The sequence below is a fragment of the Podarcis filfolensis genome (genome assembly GCF_964270895.1).
Source record: "Podarcis filfolensis genome assembly, chromosome: 13".
In the NCBI taxonomy this organism is placed as follows: Eukaryota; Metazoa; Chordata; class Lepidosauria; order Squamata; family Lacertidae; genus Podarcis; species Podarcis filfolensis.
Window position 1 is genome coordinate 30,356,046 of NC_139615.1, and position 20,369 is coordinate 30,376,414.

Consider the following 20,369-nt stretch of genomic DNA (forward strand, 5'->3'; position numbering starts at 1 on the left):
TTTCTGTATAGCCAGAATTAGGACCTTCACTAGGTGAAGCGGGGAGGCAGCTGTTCAGTTAGTCACCATTTGCCTACAGCCAGAAAACCATCAATTCCCTTTGTTAGCACCTGCTTTCCCTGCAATGGATTAACTGGGGGAAGAGGTGCAAAATGGTCTCACTTCCTCCAAAGTAGCCTGCAGGAAAGTTTAGCTAAGGCAGAGCCCATCCCGTCAGTACCTCAGCCTAATGTAGATTGTGAATCCTATGCAACTGAGATTTCAGTTCAGTTCATATGCAATTGATATGTAGCTCTCCTGTTTGTAGCTGAAGGAGTATTGAAGGAAGGTGAGGACAGGTGACCTCAGCTAGGCCCGAAGTCACCCCCCACCAAAGCAGGCTCAAAGCTTCTCAAAGCTTTTCAAAATCATTTTCTCAGCAGCTAAGCATCAGAAACATTCCGCTCTGCTGTAACAAAAGGTAGAGAACAGTCCATTGTTTCTCAGGCCTTTCTGATGCCTTCTGGCCTTGCTAAAGAACCACATTGCAACTTGCTTTCTGTCTGGGAACCATGCCAGAACAAGAGATTGAAACATATCTGAACACTCTGAAACCCCTTTCCTGGGAAGGGCGCCAAGAGTCCAATAGTCCCAAGACAGCTTTCTGTTCATGCTCAGAGGAACTCATGGGGCAGGACTCTGGAAGGAGGAGAAAGGAGGAGGGAACTGGAAAGGGGTATATATGCTTGTGCACATGATTGTGAACTCGTGCATGCTTTTTGTGACTTATCACACTTCCTCCTTCTACCAGTTCATGGATGGTAGAAATAAAAGCCTTTTCTCCGAACTATTCCCTGAGTGTCTGTTGACTCCCACTTCCCTTTCCCAGGCGCAATATTTTTCCCACCCGAGGGCAAAGCCTCATAAGGCTACAGTATCTCCAGATTTAGAGAGGAGCACGTGTATGGGGGAGGACGTGGGTGGTGCTGTGGTCTAAACCATTGAGCTTCTTGAGCTTGCTGATTGGAAGGTCGGTGGTTTGAATCCCTGCGACGGGGGTAAGCTCCCGTTGTTCTGTCCCAGTTCCTGCCAACCTAGCAGTTTGAAAGCACGCCAGTGCAGTTCGAAAGCATGCAGCAGGAAGGTAAACAGCGTTTCTGTGCACTCTGGCACTCGTCACGGTCCTCTGGGCGCCAGTGGAGGTTTAGTCATGCTGGCCACACGACCTGGAAAACTGTCTGTGGACAAACTCCGGCTCCCTCGGCCTGAAAGCGAGATGAGCGCCACAACCCCATAGTCGCCTTTGACTGGACTTAACCGTCCAGGGGTTCTTTACCTTTACCTTAGTTGGAGAACAGTGCATGCACAAACCCGCTCACCCTTTTCGTGCGATGGCATTGCAGGACGGAGGAGGCTTCACTGGGGCCCTGATGAGGGAATTCAAACTGGCTCTGGCCTGCTCCCAGCTTTGGCAAATGGGGCTGCAGGCCATGGCTTGGACTGTGCTGGGGGCACAGCCGATGGAACCAACGGTGGGCTTCCCTCGGATCCACCCCCTTGCTCATTTAAGCAGCCAGCACCTGGGGCTCAGCCTGTTTGTTTCTGTGCTGGGTTTCCCCACCCACCTACCCTTGGTTTAAGCTGATAGTCAATGACGTTGTTGTGGCTACAGAGGTTGCCGTCCTTTAAGGGGCCCAGTAGGAATTTGCCCACCTGGCTAATTGGCACTGACCTGGTGCTTTTGCCTATTTCATAGCAATCGTCACAACTGGTTGGGCATTGGGGCAATCCTTTGTTTTAGATGGAGGGGAGGTTGTAGTCTTCGCCTGCCCCTCCAAATGCTGGGGTATCCCGTGAAACGGATCTGGGGGGAGTGGCCATGTCCGTGTGCCCAGGTGGGGCCAGGGCCGAAGGCACTCCCCCAAACGGCAGTCCCTGCGGGGGTCACCCTATTGAATGTAAGTCTTAGGAACCCCCGCCTGGATTGACCACGCCGGAAGTATTTAGATTGCCCCATGCCCAAGCCAAACCTCTTTCATCTGTATTCAATAAAGTTGTGGCCTGTTTTGACCCAAAACCAGTTTCTTTGGTCTCTTGTTATTTGGGTTGGGGTGTGGGAAGTCTGATGCCTGGTCCTGCAAGTGGGAATTAAAGGAGGCCCATCCCTCTCTTGCTCCCAATCCCTGAACCAACAGGGAAGCTTGCAAGCCAAGGGTCCTCCCAGCCTGATCGCTGCTGCTCTTCACCATCTCCAGCATCATAATATGGGCTGAGGTGGCAGTGAGTCCTTCTGAGTCTAGTATAACTACTGGATCCTCCTAGTTCCACTGCCCAGTGCAACTAATGGCTTCTGCTGGCTCTTCTTTCTGGTCAACTTTTTTTACCTGGTGCAGGTGCAACTGTTACAGACTGCCTGAACCCACTGAGCTGCTGGACTTGATTGCTAGAAAAGTGCACAGAGGACCACAGGGGCCTGGTGTTGGGTATCATAAGCTGCTTGCCTTTTTCCGAAGTCTGATTCCCCACCCTGCCTTTTCTTCAGCTGAAGTGAACACTTAAGAAAAAGTTATTTATAAATACAGTGGAACCTTGGTTGTTGAACGTAATCTGTTCCAGAAGACCGTTACACTTCTAAAACGTTTAGCAACCAAGGTGCAAAGGGCTGTCAGCAATTTCCATAGAGAAAACTGAAAAACATGCAACGGAAGCCATTTGACTTATGAGGCACGGCGTTTGTGTTTGGAAATGTTTGGCTTCCGAGATGCTCGAAAACTGAGGTTCCACTGTAATGTAAAGTAGAAAAGCTAAAGTATCACTCTTACTGTTACTGCACATGCAGCCCACGGCCTCACCCATACCTTACTCCCATTTTACAGATTGTGAGGAATAAGACTGAGGGGCCTGCAACTTGCCCCAAAGCCATACCATGCAACTCAGTACTGCTAGGGTACATCTTTTTACCCCCTTAATATGGCCAAACTGATTCTGCTGGTTTAGACTTGATGATTGGCAGCTGGCCACAGATTCTCTTGTCATGATGGGAAGCCAGAAAGTAAAAAGAATGGAACGGACACCGTTGTTGTCTTTGCAATCTGGGGCATTCCAACAATGCAGCAAAACAGGCCCTATAACATGGTGGTGGTGAAATAAGGACATGGGTGTGACATGTCTGAGAAAATTCATGTTCTCCAATACTCTGTTTTTCCCAAGTCCAAAACAATATGGTGTGGGAGAGATCAATGACCGAAGCTCTCAGTTTTATTTTGTATACAAACCAAAATGTAATTGAGTAAAATTTGGTTGTGCCTCCCACATTCAGGTGCAAAATAAGAATGCATTTGTTTAGTCAGGCTTTGGGAACATAACTACTTTAATTGTTTGTGGTGTCATATTTTAATCCTTGATTCAAATCATAGGTTTTGCTGATGCTTTAACTATTTTATTATGTTCGTATTCGCTGGTTGTTGTTAGCCACCCTTGGCTTCTGCAGGAGGAAAGGGTGGGGGCGTGGGAAATACAAAAATGAAACTAAATAAAATAAATGTGCAAAGAGCATTTTTTTATCTAATCAAAATTGTACCCCCAAGCATCTCTGTCCCATGGAGGGAAAAATAAAGAAATATTGGATTATTTTGATTGGGAAAACAGTGCAGGGGAAAGCCCCCCCGCCACTGCTAACAAGAATTAAAGAAACTCCTTCTCCTACGATTGCATCTCATTTAAAAAGCAGAGTCCAGAGATCCAGTGACTTATCTCCAGTTTTATTTGGCTGACAGTTTGTTTCTCACCTTTGTAACGTTGCTAAGGATTCAGCTATACAGCTGCAAATAAAAAGCTTTACGTGTGTTGTAAAGTGCATTATACAAATGTGACACTAGACGGCGATGGTGAGCTATGGCAAATTCAATATATATTTTCAAATGTTTTCTTTAAAAAGCATTTTCACGTTTTTTAATATGTGTCTGGATTCCACCTAAATTTAACATTTTCAGTGTGTTTTTTTTAAAGTATATAATCGGCAGAAAGATTGCCAACAGGTCAGCAATGTTATCTGTACTATTTCTAAAGCCTTTCCTTAGTTTTCCTAAAAAGCAAACAGCCACAGCTGGGCCATCCGGCTCCAAACAAGAATTGTGCAGCAGCTGGAGTCTCGGAACTGAAATGCAGTTGATGGAAGCAGCAAGAGGCAGTGGCAACAGCAGTGTCCGTGGCATGACCCCCGTTCCAGATTCCACCCAGGAGGCTCTATGCAATAATAAGGGCAGCAGGGTGCTAGAAGAGAAAGCATATCACTCAGGCTTGGATCCTCAGGCAGTCTGCGGCACAGCTGGGGAGTAAACGGCTTAGTGCATTCACAAAAAACGTGTTTGGCAGCAGGAAGAAGTGGGAGCATTCAAGGAGCCTCATTCTCTTTCTCTCTCCCCTCCCCCCCGCCCCCACTGTCTCATCTCTTGACTAAAGAGGTGGTTGTGCTTTAGAAGGTAATTGCTGGTACCGTTTAGAGGGAGAAGGGTTACCATGAAAACTGTCCACTTTAGTGCTTCCGATGCTGAATGAGAAGGGGACAGCTTTCTTGGAAATCAATTAGAGATCATCAGCACCCTGTGATCGTATAGCTGGTCTTCTGCATTTAACGAGCCTTTCGGGAGTGTTTGCCTTGCCATGGCTGCGTTTTAGGCCCGCGTTTATGTGAAAGGGTAGTATTAAAAACAGAGCAGGGGGCGGGAGGTTGCGGGTTTTGCCACCAGAACGTTAGGGAGGAGTTGTGGCAAAGATCTGCCTGAGCCACACATATGGAAGGCTACTTTCAAAGGTTCTGGTATGACATATCCCATCAAATAAGCTTTTCTTTCTTCTAGACCCTCCAAGTGTCCCTATTTTTCAGGGACGTCCCTGATTTAGAGAAGCCATCCCGGTTTCTGATTTGATCCTGGAATGTCCCACTTTTCCTTAGGATGTCCCTATTTTCATTGGAGAAATGTTGGGAGCTATGGAGTTATCCGACTCCTGGGTCGTCTGAAGGCAATCCTGTATAGGTAATTTTATTTAATGTTTAATGTTTTATTGTGTTTTTTAGATATATTGGAAGCTGCCCAGAATGGCTGGGGCAACCCAGTAAAATGTGTAAGGTATAAATAGTAAAATTATAATTATGGAATGGGATGTCCCTATTTTCACTGGAGAAATGTTGGAGGGTATGTTTTTCTACTACAATTAAAATGCAGTTGGTTACTGGTATTTTGCCAGTCGCTGTACAGAGCCACACAAACAAGTTGCAATGCAGGGTATTTTGCAAAACGGTCACAGCTCCTTACATCCCAGGAAATGCATTTTTCATATTCAGGGGTCCTAAAATGTATGCATATATATATATATATATTGCCATACAAGATATGTAGCTGTTGGTACCAACCTATAAGGCTCTGTGCAGCTCAGGACCAGGTTACTTGAGAGACCACCTTAAATCCCTCATATACAAACTGTGTTCTGTGGGAGAATTTCTCCTGCAAGTTCCAAAGACCTCAGAGGTCTACTCCAAGGTAACTTGAAGCAAGGCTTTTAGGGTTCATCCGTTTGTTCTGCCATTTCTGCTCACCTATCTGTTCTGCCATTTCTAGACATGGGCTTGAGAGGTTTTGCTTTCATTCCTCCACTTTCCCTGGGGAAAACCCGCTGTGTGCTGCTGAATCAGAATAAATGTCAATTGGGTTTTCCGCAGATTGATGTTCCAATTCAGCAGTAAACAACAGGTTTTCCCAGGGGAAAGGACAAAAGAAGAATCTCTCAGATCCATGCTTAGAAATCACAGGACAAAATGGAAGAAATCATGGGACAAACGGAAGTGTAGCTGAGCCCTGATTCGTGTGGCTTCCTCGGTTCTGTGGAACAGCAATCCCGTCAAGATATGACAGGTGTCCACTACCTGCACACTTTCTGGAAACTAACATAGACATGCTTCACACAAGCTCTCCCAGCTGGGTGACTAGGTCCCTACTATAGGTGTCTCATTTTAATTGTTTTCCCAGTTCATTTGTTGTTATTTTCTGTGTTGTTTTCAGTGACTTATTCTTAGCTGTCTTGTCACACAGTGTGCACACTATGTTTTTAAGCACATTAAGACAAACACACACACACACACACACTTTCCCTCAAAGAATTATGAGCACTATAATTTACCCCATCACAGAGGAAAAATTCCCAGCAGCACTTTAGCAAACCACAGTGCCCAGAATTCTTTCAGGGCGGAAGATGTGCTTTTAAGGTATAATGTGTACACAGCCATTGTGTACATCATCATGAGCAGTATCTGTGGAAGGTGATGAATAAGTAACACCAGTGCTTTTTTCTGGGGGGACGCAGGGGTATGCATACCTGTAAATATTTTGTGAATCTTTGAACTTTTGTCCATTTACTGTATTTATTTTCCCCGCTTTGAACTATAAAATGATTATTTTCTTTGATCAAAATGAGAGTACCCCTAAACATCTCTTTAGAAAAAAAGCACTGAGTGACACTAATAATAACAGTTCAAACAGTACCGGCACATTGCCAACACTGTAAACTGCAGCCTAGCAGGATTAGATTGATTCAATACAACAGGAGAGTGACTGTGTTGAGAAGAAGGACTGCTCTTTAGCGATCTTTTCCTTTATGTACCTCATTCATCCACTTCAGTGCTATGTTGGCCATGCAAGAACCTGCTGCCTGGATGCAGATGTAGCTTTGAGCTATGCCAGCAACTATGGTAGTCCTCAAAATGCAGGAAGTATTGCGCTGCTGCTATATTTTAAAAAAACAAAAACGCATGCATGCAGCTGGAGGAATATGTGTTAGGGCAGCAGATTGTGCTCCAGGAACCAGGCCAAAGGGGACCAAAGGTTCCCGGTCTAATAAGGAGGGGGGCGAGTCCCTGAGACAATCCCATCCAGTGACTACGCAGGAACAGAATGTACTGGAGGTTTGGTAACAGGAGCTTCCCATTTCTCCCCCCACCCTGCCCCCACAGAGTACTGCACTTAGCAAAGGATGAGGAAGTCGCACAAGTGATTTTCTGGCTCATTAGCAGGTTGAAGGGTCAAAGGCCCAGCCGGACACTCACATCACATGTTCATCGGTTTATTATTTGCAGATTAACCTTTTCTGAACTGCCTTGGTGCATCTAGCAGCCAGAGGCGTATCTAGGCTGGCCAGGTGGGGGAATTATTATTATTATTATTATTATTATTATTATTATTATTATTATTACTCCACCCATTGGGCTGGGTTTCCCCAGCCACTCTGGGCAGCTTACAACATATCTAAAAACATAATAAAAACATAAGTCCTTCAAAACTTCCCTAAACAGGGCTGCCTTCAGATGTCTTCTAAAAGCCAGATAGTTGTTTACTTCTTTTATATCTGATGGGGGGGGCGTTCCACAGGGCGGGCGCCACTACCGGGAAGGCCCTCTGCCTGGTTCCTGGCAACTTCGCTTCTCGCAGTGTGAGAACCATCAGAAGGCCCTCAGAGGAGGACCTCAGTGTCCAGGCTGAGCAATGGGGATGGAGACAAAAGTTGCATCTCTCCACTCTGGCTCGGCGTAGCAAGGAGCCCATCTGCATGTTGCTCTGGGCATGTGCCAATACAGCTCCTTGCTAGGTACGCCTCTGCCAACAAGCCCCTTGTATTCACAGTAGGGTGACAGCCCCACAGCCTGTCTAGATGCTGGAAAGGGCATGTGGAGGAGAGACGTAGCAATTCTGCCTCAGTGTTGCACTAGCATTAGCCGCATCAGCCTTGCCAACCTGGTGCCCAGCCAGTTAAGGCTGTTGGGAGCTGTACCCTGAAATATTTAGAGGGCACCAGGTGGCCAAAGACTACATGAAATGGTATCTCCATCCACATAATGGTGGAGGCGGATGAGGGCCTTGGTACCCAAGGTTGAGAACACACACACACACACACACACACAATTTGGAATTCCAACTGATCCTTGGTGGGATCTTGAAGGATTCTTTCAAATCTGGAAAATAATTATGAGGTGGAATTTTAGAAAGACGCTGTTCTGTGAAAAATCATTGTTTTTGCAGTTGTGTGTGTCCCCCACCCCCATTTCCCCCAAAGCATCTGGTAGCACATGCATCGCTTTCCTACTGCTGTTTCTGTCTTTCCATAGGTACGCATAAGTCCTCTGACCTGTGCAGAAGTCAGTCCAGAATAATGACAGCAGCTCCTGTGAGTTCTGGCTCAAGCTTCTCCCATTTCTCTATTCTCTGATCGAAGGGAAACTGAATACTGTAGTAAGGTGTCTATGTTTCAAATGCATGACATGAAATTGTGTCCGTTCTCCTCACCCTTCCTTCCCACAGAGGAATGCAGTTTCTGTACGTAGGATGCAAAAGAAGCGATTATATCATTACTGTAAGTATTATTGGTAGTAATCGTTTCTCTACTATACACACTTTTTCAAACTGCTTCTCAGCACTTTTGTCATTTTGACAGTAATTGCTGCTACTAATAGTGAAAGTCCTTACCATATTATTTATAATTATGTAATGCGCTCAAAAAAACCAGGTGGTGAAATGGCCATCACTTTCATCTGTTTCCACACACATGAAGTTCCTGGTATACAATTGGTGGGTGCTCCACAACGGTGATGGGGAACATACAGCCTCCAGCAGCATCTGGGTTGGCCGCAGGTACCCAATTAGTGAAGATGGGTACAGATCAGCCCTGTCTCTGCAGGTTATAGCTAACCCATGAAGCTTCTCACTTGACCCACAGAGTAACACATGTGCACTGTGTGTTCTAATGATCGATGTTTTGGTCTACACCCAAAACAGATGTGTGCATTTGCTGCATTGTCATCATGTACAGAGTCGACCCCCTTCTCCCCCCCCCCAATCTACTTCTCCTTCAAAACATAAACAGGTACTGCTGCAACACAGCCAAAGGTGACAGGAGCATGATTGGAGAACATATAACACATTTTGACAAAGGAGTGCAGGACAGATTGGATTTTTGGTGTGCTTGAGGTGTTCCTGCAGCAGTTAAAGGAGGAATCTTTGAGAATAGTTACTGATCATAGGAAATAAATGGAAGAGTCCCTCCAATGTGTGGGCAGAGTTAGTTCAGCCTTGCGGGAGTTTCTTCCTGTGTTGGAGGAAGATACTTTAGAATGCAAGGAGGATAGGGGGGGAAAGTATCCATTCTGTGGGTGAAAATGATGTCGTGCTTCATGCTCTTGTTAAAGGGGGCATCAGGGTTAACTCAGGCCCCCCAAAACCAAAAAAGTGGCCAGCCACCATTGTAAGTGCAGACATACTTGCAACTAGTACAGGATCACAACCAACCAGGTTGTGAACCATGACATGCAGTGCAGTCTCCATCCAAATGACAAGAGACTTGCCAATAAAAAAGATAGCGGTGAGAATATTCCTGCAATAATAACAGTTGCCAACCCATTGTGTGCCAAAAGAGGGTAATTACAGTGGCAGCAATGCTATGAGTGTCGATAAGATAAAGAAAATTATTCTAAATACTATGTGTTCTTGTGGGGCCAATAAAGGAAGGCAAGCATGGGAGAGTTTTACAGTGTGAAACTGTAAATCTCTGGCTTGCAGAACTCCACCTTGCATCCGCAACCTTGCTGCAATGTACAACTCATGCACCTAAGCCTCCTGCAAGATGCAGACTGTAAGTACAGTAGTTGGGTTCAGCCAGTCACTTATAAGGTGCTGCTGTCCTGTTAAAAACACAAGGAGAATAGGACAAAGTATGCTTTTGAGAACTTGAGTGATGTCCACAGTTCTGCTGGTGGTGTTGATTTTAGCTGTGCAAACTCATAATGAAAAGGAGATGTTTCAAAATTAAGATGTTTCTTTTATTATTTGTTTCATTCTTTTTCTCTTGGTTGCATTTAGTACCCCCCCTCCAAAAAAGGATATTTGCAGACAAAAAATAAACTCTGATACTAAAATGTAAACTTCTCTAGCCATCAAAAATTTCCATAGGAGTTGAAGCTTTCCATTCTAAAACTAAGGTCTCTGTTTCAGCACAGAAATCCACATAATCACGTGTTTAATTTTTTAATTTTTATTTTTGGTAAAAGGAAAGGAAAATTTAAAAGGGAATTTCAGGTATACGCCTTTGCTGTTCCTTTGCAAACTGAGAGTTGGCAGGCTCCCAGTGCTCAGTGAATTGTACTGCAAAGGAACAGCAAAAGTTGGCAGTGATTCAACACAGAAAAAGAATAAAATCTCTGTTCAATGCACACCTTTTAAAGAAAGAAAAGGAAAGGGGTCAAAAATAAGCTTTCCTCAAATATCAATACTTGCTAACATGACATAGAGCTGGTAAGCATTTCCTACATTTTAAAATTAAAGCCTCTTGTTACTTGGCACCACTTGCGGAACACGTTTAAATAAAAAGTAACATTATTAACACTGCAGTACATTGCCAAGCTTGAGATAAGACAAGTAACATTAAATAATTCCTGCATCTTCCGAAATTGTCTGTCCTTCTTGAACATAACCTTGAATCTTCAATATTTCCAGCTCTTTGCACAGCTCTGATATGTCCTTATTGCGGAGTCCTTGAATTCAAATGCCTTCATCACTACGTTACAAGAAAAGTCAGTTAATGGCTATTGCTTGTAAACTATAGCACAGTTTGCAAGGTTACCTCTCTGGTGATTCCCACAGTTTCCCACTTTATTCATTTCCCTCTCTATCCCCACCACGCTTGCGAGAACCCCTTCGATTGTCCACATTTGACTTTGGCTGCCTGTGATGGGTCCTGTCTGCACAGCTATGTCAAGTGATCTGTTCTGTAGCCCATGGTTTTGAGAATCTAACATTAAAATAGAATACATAGCACTTTACAGTTCTCATACTTTACATATCCAACACTGTGACATACATGGGAAGGACCCACGTGCAGAGAATTAGTACTCTTTGCGGAACATAAAATCCTCAGCTTCCTCTTAGAGGGCACTCACATACAAACCTGCATTTCCATTCAGTTCAGCATCCTCTTCACCGAAGTCAGAATTGTTCTCTTCTTTCTCACCTGCTTCCTCTGCCTCATCATTTTCCTGCTCTTCCTCTAGAAGGTCCTCCTTATCTTCCTGTTGTTCATGGATGGTGATATTGTCTGAAACAAGTTGCATGGGTGAACGAACAGAGCAAAACTTAAGACTGGCCAATTGAGTCTTATTTGTGGATTACAAAACCCAGATGGCACAAATACTGCGTGAAAATAAATGCAAAACTCTCGTTATAAAGCTTGTGTCTGATTGAAAGAGTTTTGTGGCACCATAAAAAGACCAATAGATTTATTATGGCAGGAGCACCTACGTCATTCATGTGTTATGGGTATAGGGTTAGTAGGTATATGAGTATGAATTATACAAGTTACTCATACATGACGTATATGAGTTGCATGTGGTTGGAGACAGGGGGTGATCAGATGGAAATTATTGTTCTTGCTGCTGTTGACTGATGTATTTTAAGGATGGGGTTTTTCTCTTCTCCCAGTACAGTTCAGCTAGCTAAATAGCTTATGTTCCAAAGGCTGATGGTTCCCTGCAGCAGGAGAAGTAGTATTTTCTCCTCAACCCTGCCCTCTCAACAATGGTGATTTTCAAAGACAATTTATACCAATAGCTACTTGTTGCACTCTTTTTGTTAATGGAACCTATGTGACAAAGTTCACAACTTTTGCTAGTTCAGAGTGATGCATGATTGAACTCAGCAATGTTTACCGTACTTCTGTGTTTTTGTTTTTTACTCTTGTCCACTCAGTTATCAAATTTTTATTTATGCAGACTTGCTGTGCAAAGTGCACACTTCTGGAAGTCATTTCATAGTACTTAAAAAAACAACAACCAGCTGTGGTATGCTTTATTGAATCAAAAAAGCAGTTCTGAAACTGCAGAGTCTTGAAATCATGGCAGTTGTTTCATGAATAATCATTTTCAAGGACAGCTCTCCCCTCTCTAAAATGAATGTTTCAGTTTTCTGTTCCCAACAGCTGCATTCTTGAACACTTTGAGCTTCAGCTTTGAGCTTGTGCTCAGAGTATATGATTGTGATGAGTTTCGATTCCAATTCCTAAATGGCAGACTTGCTGCAAGGACCCTGGGATCGCGTAGCCACAAATCAGTTGGCGCAATACATTGAGAAGCCCGTTTGTTTTGTGGGGCACCTGGAAAAGATTCATCCATCTGGGAAATTTTTCTTCCTATCTGATGGAGAATGCAACTGAACACACCTCTTGAAGAAGAGATCTCCGGGATCATTGAAGCAGTAGGAAGAGATACAAATCAAGTACTGTAAACGTCATGTGTGCGTCATATACCCAGTTCAGAGAAGATAAAAACGCATTTTACTTAGCACTATATAATGAAGCTCTGAAAATTATCCGTGAACTCCCTGTGTACTACCCTTTTAGTACTAACGCATGATTGGTACTTTTCATTACAACTTCAGAGTGGACAATTTGGTGATCCTTACTGAACAGAACTATTCAAGAATCTCAGTATGAAACAATATTGCTTAAAGTGTACTTGGGACAGTCTGCTATGCCTGAAATATAGTACAGAATCCAGAAGTTCATGCATTTGTATCCTAAATGGTGATGCTATCCTGAAGGCAAAAAAAACCCCTGTGTCTAGTGAGATACAATAGATAAGCATTTTAATGATAAGCTGCCACTTGGGTAACCACCTTAGGTACTTAAATACACAGTGCTTATACTTTTATTTTATTTTTAGGTGATCTTTTACACAAGTATCAGAGAAATCAGTGTATTATATTAAATGCAAACTATCCTAATATTGATGGCATCTAAAGTAAAAAGTGTTTGGTTTTATTCTAAGACTTAATTGGAGCTTTAGTCCCCTTACCCAACCAGCATATTATAACAGTTCAACAATAAACACCATTTTATTTATCATATATGAATATATATGATTGTGGTGATCAGCAGATGGCTGCAGTGCTGGAAGGGGTATGTTTGTGAAAAATATAATAGAATCGTAGAATTGTAGAGTTGGAAGGGACTACGAGAGTCATCTAGTCCAGCCCCCTGCAAATGCAGGGATCTTTTGCCCAATGTGGGGCTCTATCCCACGACCCCGAGATCAAGAGTCTCCTGCTTTACCAACTGATAATCCACCAACCTTGCCAATCTTGGCTGCTCCCGGTATTATTGTAAAGCTCTCTGAAAACTTCAGATGACAACACTTCTGTCAGATTTGTCAACTTTAAAAAATAAAAACAAAAAACAATGAAAAAATAATTTTAGATCAATGCACGTTACAAAAGGGTTATGTTACGCCACAGATATTGGGTAACTGATACACTTGGCAGGGATAGAGCGCAGCCCAACTACAGTCCCACCCAAAGTGTGCTGCATTCTCAGAAGTGGTTGTCGCCGGAGTCTCAGCTACGACTGAAAGTGAAAGTATAGGAGGAAACTCCCTGGAGGGAGCCCAAAAGCACTGAAGCGCAGGCAACTGCTCTGAATATTGTTTCCTGCGGAGAGTCTGCGTCAGAGCACACAGGATTCATGGAAGCTGCTTTCAGAAAGAGAAAAGGCACTGGCTGCCGCCTTGATGCAGCCCCTGCTGCCTCTCTTTATCCAGAGACAGAGACGCAGCCACCGTTTTCATGATTCTGCTCACCCTATCATTCTATCGGCTGTGGTTTTCAGAGAAGTTCTAAGGCGCATTCTCTGAACGTACCTAATAGTAATAGTAGAACTTTCTGTTTGTTAATCATTTCGGTAGTACCTCTCAGTCTGCAAAGTGCTTTCAACACTTTTTCTTTCAAGCCTCCTTGCGGGGCGGGGGGTGGGGGCAAGGATCGCTCAGAGTTTCAGCATCACACACCCATGACAGAACACCAGTCCAGGCAAATACTTAGTCATTTCTCTCTCTCTCTCCCTCTCTCTCCAGCAAGTGTCTTTGACTGCTGATTAGTATTAGCCCTCCTGGCTTCCCTTTCATGAGGTAGGCAGAAGAGGACCTACGAAAACTGCAAAAAGGATTGCCGTGAACTTGTTTAAGGGCCTAAAAGAGTCCATAATGGTCCAGGAATTCCTGGAAGGTCAAAGGTTGGGACGGGCCCATCCAGTGTTGCTTCTTCTAGACTTACAGTATTAGTTGCTTGTTGCCTAAAAATTCCACAACTGACTTAAATTTAAAAACGTAAACATCAATACATCATGCCATAGAAAGATTCCTGTAAAATGTTAATATTTTCATATGCCTTTAAGTCATTAATACACATGCATACACAACACATACACATGTCCATGCATACCCACATTAATATGTACAACAAACAAGCACCCACAAACACCCTTCATAACAGCCCACAGGAAGCCTTGGCAGCACGTGAACAGTAGAATCATAGAATTGTAGAGTTGGAAGGGGCCCTGGGGGTCATCTAGTCCAACCCCCTGCATTGCAGGAATCTTTTTGCCCAACGTGAGGCTCGAACCCACAGCTTTGAGATTTAAGAGACTTGGGCTCTACCAACCGAACTATGTAGAACAAAATCAGGTGCAGGGGAGGCAAGTCTTTACCTGGCCCTGAAAAGATGGCAACAATGGTCTCAGGTGGACCTCACTGGGGAGAGCATTCTGCAGGTGTAGAAACACAACTGAAAAGGCCCAAGGGAGAGGCATGGGCAATGGTCAAGGGCAATGGGAGTTGTGGTTCAGCAGCATCTGCAAGCTCACAAGACTACAGTGGTACCTCAGGTTACAGGCGCTTCAGGTTACAGACGCTTCAGGTTACAGACACTTCAGGTTACAGACTCCGCTAACCCAGAAATAGTACCTTCAGGTTGAGAACAGAAATCGCGCAGCGGCAGCGGGAGGCCCCATTCGCTAAAGTGGTACCTCAGGTTAAGAACAGTTTCAGGCTAAGGAGGGACCTCCGGAACGAATTAAGTTCTTAACCCAAGGTACCACTGTATAGCTCTCTCATTATCCCCTTTCTATTTTTAAACAAGGATAGGGCAAGAAGAGCAGCCCATCCTATCAAAGACACCTTGTCCTGACCCACAACAGAAAAGATTACTGGGAAAAACGTAAACCCCCCCATCTAGTTATCCGTGCTTCTGTTGCAGGGATAGCACATATTCCCCATGCAATATTTTGCGTCAGGGGAAATATATGTTTCCCCAGAGCTGTTTGGGTAGTTGTTATGTATACAGAGGGTGGGGCATGACTCTTGGGCAACTATTGGGTAATGCCTATGACATCACTAGCAAAGGAGCAACGGCATACTGACTTGGAACCTTTCCACTCCCTGTGTAAACATGTGGGGCTGTTTATGGGTACTAAAGGGTGATAGCAAACCATTCTGCACATACTCAGAGGCACTCTTTCCACCATTACTTCACTTGTTCCATAAGTTGTACCCAAGGACTTCCTTTTCTGCCAGACTTCTAGGCACAGGTCTGGGCTTTAAAGCTTTGTGCCCAAGTGGGGCATTTTTAATGTTTTACTGCTGAGTCGGCGCAAATAGGGTTTTTCATGTGGACATGTTAGGACACATGGTACTACAGTGCAGTCTGCATAGCCACCCAAAACAGAACATGATATAGTAATGGGTCTCATTATATAGGAATGGGTCTGGAGAACAAAATGGATTGGAGAGAAGAGGATATATTGGCCTTCCTGCTGACCATTCAGACCCACTGGATCTAGCCAGCTTCCTAGCTGCCATCCTATCTATTAAAAAGCGGTCAGCCAGATCCCATATGGTTGATTGCTGATAGAGCAATGAAAGCTGGGGAAGAAGAAAAGAGAAGAGAAAAAGCTATCTGCCGGTTTTGAGTTAGAAGTACCGAGTCAAATTACAAATTTATATAGGAATACTGTACTGTATGTTTCCTTTTTGCAATGAGCTATTGGCTGTTAGTAATGTTGAACTGTAGAAGGCTGGGTGTGATGTGCTTTCAAGGTTCTTGGTGTGTGTTTGGTGTGTGTGTGTGTGTGTGTGTGTGTGTGTGTATGTGTGTGTGTATACAGTTGATGGCTCTTGGCTAAGTAATAAAGCCTTTGACTTTATTCCAGAGCTGAACTCTAGTACTGAAAATAGGGGTGAACTCTAGTGATCCTGGCTGAGATTAAATCTTGAAGTTATCGCCATGGGCAGAAGGAAAGCAGCTTGCTGATCTCAGGGAGAACAGAAGCATTTGTCTTCATTATTCATCTGCATAATCTTGGCAGCATAAGCATTAGTTACCGTTATAAGTTATTGCAATGTTTGCCACTGAGTACTTTCCCAAAACTGATAATTATTTTAACTTGTTAAAATGGGAAACCTTACAGCAGTGAGTTCTACAGATGAGTAAGCCTCTTCCCCCTAGCTATGTCTGTTGTGGGCGTTATATTTCTTAGAAGGACTCCTTGTCTTGCAAGTTGGAGAGAAACTGATAGACAAGCCATCTGACTACAGTATAACAAACCAAATTATTGCATAGTTCCGACAAGTGACACATTCTGCAGCCATGAAACATCTGGTGCTTACCCTGTTCTCAACCAGAAACCAATATATCAGAAACAGGGAGTGCAGGAAGAATTTGAAACTTGAATTCTTGAAAATGTAGTTCATCAGATAACTGCCCTATGCTTTGGGTTCCTTCAGCATTAACAAGATTTTGGTACAGTGTCTTAAGTAGGGCCTTGATTTTGTTATAGAAAGTGTAGGTGCCTCTTCTTCTTGCTCAAAACAACTCTGTTTGCCTTAAGGAGGCTCCACAAATGATGGCAACCTCCCTTTATATACTACAGTCGTACCAATTTGATCCTGAGCCAAGTTAAGTGAGTGGCATTCGACTAAGTTTTACGTGGAGTAGATCCATTTGAATTAATGGACATGACTAAGGCCCGTTAATTTCAATAAGCCTGCTCAAAAACTTAGTTGAATACCACCAGACGTCTGCTGTTAGCATACGAAGCCCTAAACAATTTGGTACCAGGGTATCTAAGGAATCACATTCTCCACATCTTTGCCAAGCTGCTGCGGTCATCTGTGGGAGAAGGCTGCCTTGTCTTTGCCACATGATATGCCAGAGGTTTGCTCTGTGGCTGTTTGGAACATAGCCTTTAGTGTAGCAGTGCCAGCGCTGTGGAACATGTTTCACTTCGAAATCAGACAAACCGACAATCTGTACTTTTAATTATGTTCTAGAAAAGAAAGGGGGGAAAATATATTGCTGCAGGTCTTTCACCAAGCATGAACCTGCTCACTTCTAGGAATTTGTTGGCAGTTTTCGATTAAAATGATTTCATCTGTTTTATATTTTATTATTGCATTTCTTGCAATACTTAATTTTTACGGTTTTTGATTGTATCTCTGGCGGGTTTATTGTTGCAAGCTGCTCTGTGAAGACTCCCCCCCCCTTTTTTTTTGGTTTGCAAAGCAGTGCTTAAGTTCTGAAATATAGAAAGAACCAAAAGCACTACAGAAAACCTCTCCTAGCTTTCCTAAACCTCTAATCTGTATCCTTCAAATAAGCAAACTAATCTCAGCGGCTAACAAATCTGATAATATAAAGAGGCATGTGGAAGTAAAATAGAAACTGGCAATAAACCTGGCTGTTGCTGATATCTGGAACAAATGCTTTTAGAAACATGGTATTTCGTGCCCGTGAAAAGTGCAAGGCTATAGCAAACTCCAAGCAAGCACAGTGTCAATGAACACAAAAATCCAGGGAGCTCAAATTCGGAGAAAGCACATTGTGCAGGAAATGGGAGATGTGCAAAAGACCACTCTTTTCATTATCACTTCATTTATCCCATATAGTAGCTGAATCCAGGCATTAAGTCCATGTTCCAAGCCTGAGCTCTTAGCTCAAATGATCCCTGGCCCAAAGCTGAGAATGTAAAAGCACTTGCCTTTAACACAAGAGCTCGCTGTGCTTCCACTGAAGTGTCCAGCTTTCTGGTGGCGTGTGACACTTTGGGTAAGGGAGCTAAGGGAAGTCTGGCTGGCTCCTGCTATTTGAATGTCATTTGGATTATCTGAGGGTTGTGCAACAGTGGAATGGAATAGCAATGATCCCTATGGCCAGTCAAATGTTGTAATGGATGAGGCTGTGTTTTAATTGCCGTTCCCTGCTTTGGTGGCTCTTTGGGCTGTAATGGGTACATAAATAGACTTTCACAGCAGCAGCAATAAATTTGCACAGGATGAGGCTAACAGCATTACTACAGCATGGGTAAAGACTACTGTGAAAACTAATCAAGGGAGATTGAGGCAGTAGCTCACCTCTGGGTCTCTTGGTGGTCATCTTGTTGTAATACTGTACAGTGGTACCTCGGGTTACAGATGCTTCAGGTTACAAACACTTCAGGTTACAGACTCCGCTAACCCAGAAATAATACCTCGGGTTAAGAACTTTGCTTCAGGATGAGAACAGAAATTGTGCTCCGGCGGCGCGGCGGCAGCAGGAGGCCCCATTAGCTAAAGTGGTGCTTCAGATTAAGAACAGTTTCTTTTTTTTTTTTTAAATAATATTTATTGAGTTTTTTCATAATTTCTCCAATCATACAATTTTAAGCATCACTTATTTTGACTTATTCGACCTCCCTCAACTCCTCTGATAATCATCCATACTTAATTTCTTATCAACACATTCCTTAATTATAGTATTACCATTTTAATACATCTTCCCGTCCTCTTTTACCTTTTTTGCAATATTCCTTATTTTTTTCACAAAGCTTCTTTGAAACACACTAGCGTTGTATTTTCCTCACATGCAGTTTTCAAATAATCTCTAAATTTCCCCCAGTCCTCTAGAAACTCATAGTCTCTCTGAAGTCTGATTTTCCCAGTTAATTTATCGAGTTCTGCGAAGTTTGTCAGTTTTTCTCTCCATTCTTCAATATTTGGAAGTTCTTTCTGCTTCCATCTTTGAGCTAGCAATATTCTCGCAGCTGTTATTGCGTATTGGAAGATTTTGCGATCCCTCCTCTTTATATCATTTCTAGTTATTCCCAGCAGGAAGGTCTCTGGTTTCTTCACAAAGCTATATTTCAGCATTTTCTTTAACTCATTATAAACCAGTTCCCAGAATCCCTTCACTTTTTTGCACTCCCACCACATATGTATGAATGTACCCTCCTTCTCCCCGCATTTCCAACATTTATTACAGATTTTATACATTTTTGCTAATTTAGCAGGGGTCATATACCATCTGTATACCATCTTCATGGTGTTTTCCTTCAACGTAGTGCATGCTGTAAACTTCAAGTTTTCATTCCATATTTTTTGCCAATCTTCCAAATCTATACTGTACCCTAAATCCCTGGCCCAATGGATCATTACTGCTTTGACTTCCTCATCCAACGTATACCATTCCAATAGAATTTTATACATTTTTGAGATTATCTTACAATCATTGTTAACAATTTCTATTTGGAATTTCGAATCCTTTTCCTTATACCCTCTCTCTTTCATATCCTTTTTGAACATATTACTTATCTGATAGTAGTGCAGCCAATCAGATACATGCTCTTTTATTTGCTCATATGGTTTTAGTCTCCATTTCCCGTCTTCCTTTACCACCAAATCTCCATAAGTAATCCAGTTACTTCTCATATTGATTTTTCTAACTCCCATAATCTCTAGTGGAGATAGCCAGTGTGGAACTCCCATTTCCAATATGTTCTTATATCTGTCCCACACTTCCAACAACGATTTCCGGAAGATGTGGTTTTCGAAAGATTTATAACCCAATTTCTTCTCTTGCCATAAATGCGCGTGCCATCCAAATCTTGCATCAAAGCCCTCTAGATCCAGTAGTTTAGTATTTTTAAGTTTTATCCATTCTTTTATCCAGCAAAGACATGATGCCTCATAGTATAGTTTTAAATCTGGCAGGGCAAAGCCTCCTCTTTCCTTTGCGTCTGTTAATAATTTATATTTAATTCTCGGCTTTTTGCCCTGCCAGATGTATCTTGAGATCGTTCTTTGCCATTCCTCAAATATCTTTACTCCTTTTAATATTGGAATCATTTGGAATAAGAATAGCATCCTTGGGAGCACGTTCATCTTCACCATTGAGATTCTACCCCAGAAAGATAGTTTTAACCTTCCCCATCCCTCCAGATCTTTCTTAATTCGGTTCCAAACCGGGACATAATTATTTTGGAACAGATCGATATTTTTTGGAGTCAACCATATTCCCAAATATTTAACCTTTTTAACAGCTTCAATACCTATTTGTTGCTGCAGCACTTCAGTCATTGTTTGGTCCATATTTTTGATTATAATTTTAGTTTTTTTCCTGTTTAACTTAAAGCCTGCCACATCACCAAACTTTTCAATCTCCTCTAGCACTTCAGAGGCACTATTCATCGGATCTTCCACCATTATTACCAAATCA

At 43.0% G+C, this 20,369-nt stretch overlaps 1 protein-coding gene across 1 annotated transcript in view; it reads left to right on the forward strand.

The window, feature by feature from the left end:
• Positions 1–20,369, forward strand: part of LOC310747752 (signal transducer and activator of transcription 5B) — a 99,894-nt gene that overhangs the window by 8,103 nt on the left and 71,422 nt on the right. Inside the window, exon 2 of the mRNA XM_083582786.1 lies at positions 8,135–8,258. The gene's annotated coding sequence lies outside the window, so the exon portion shown is untranslated. The remainder of the gene's footprint in view (positions 1–8,134; positions 8,259–20,369) is intronic.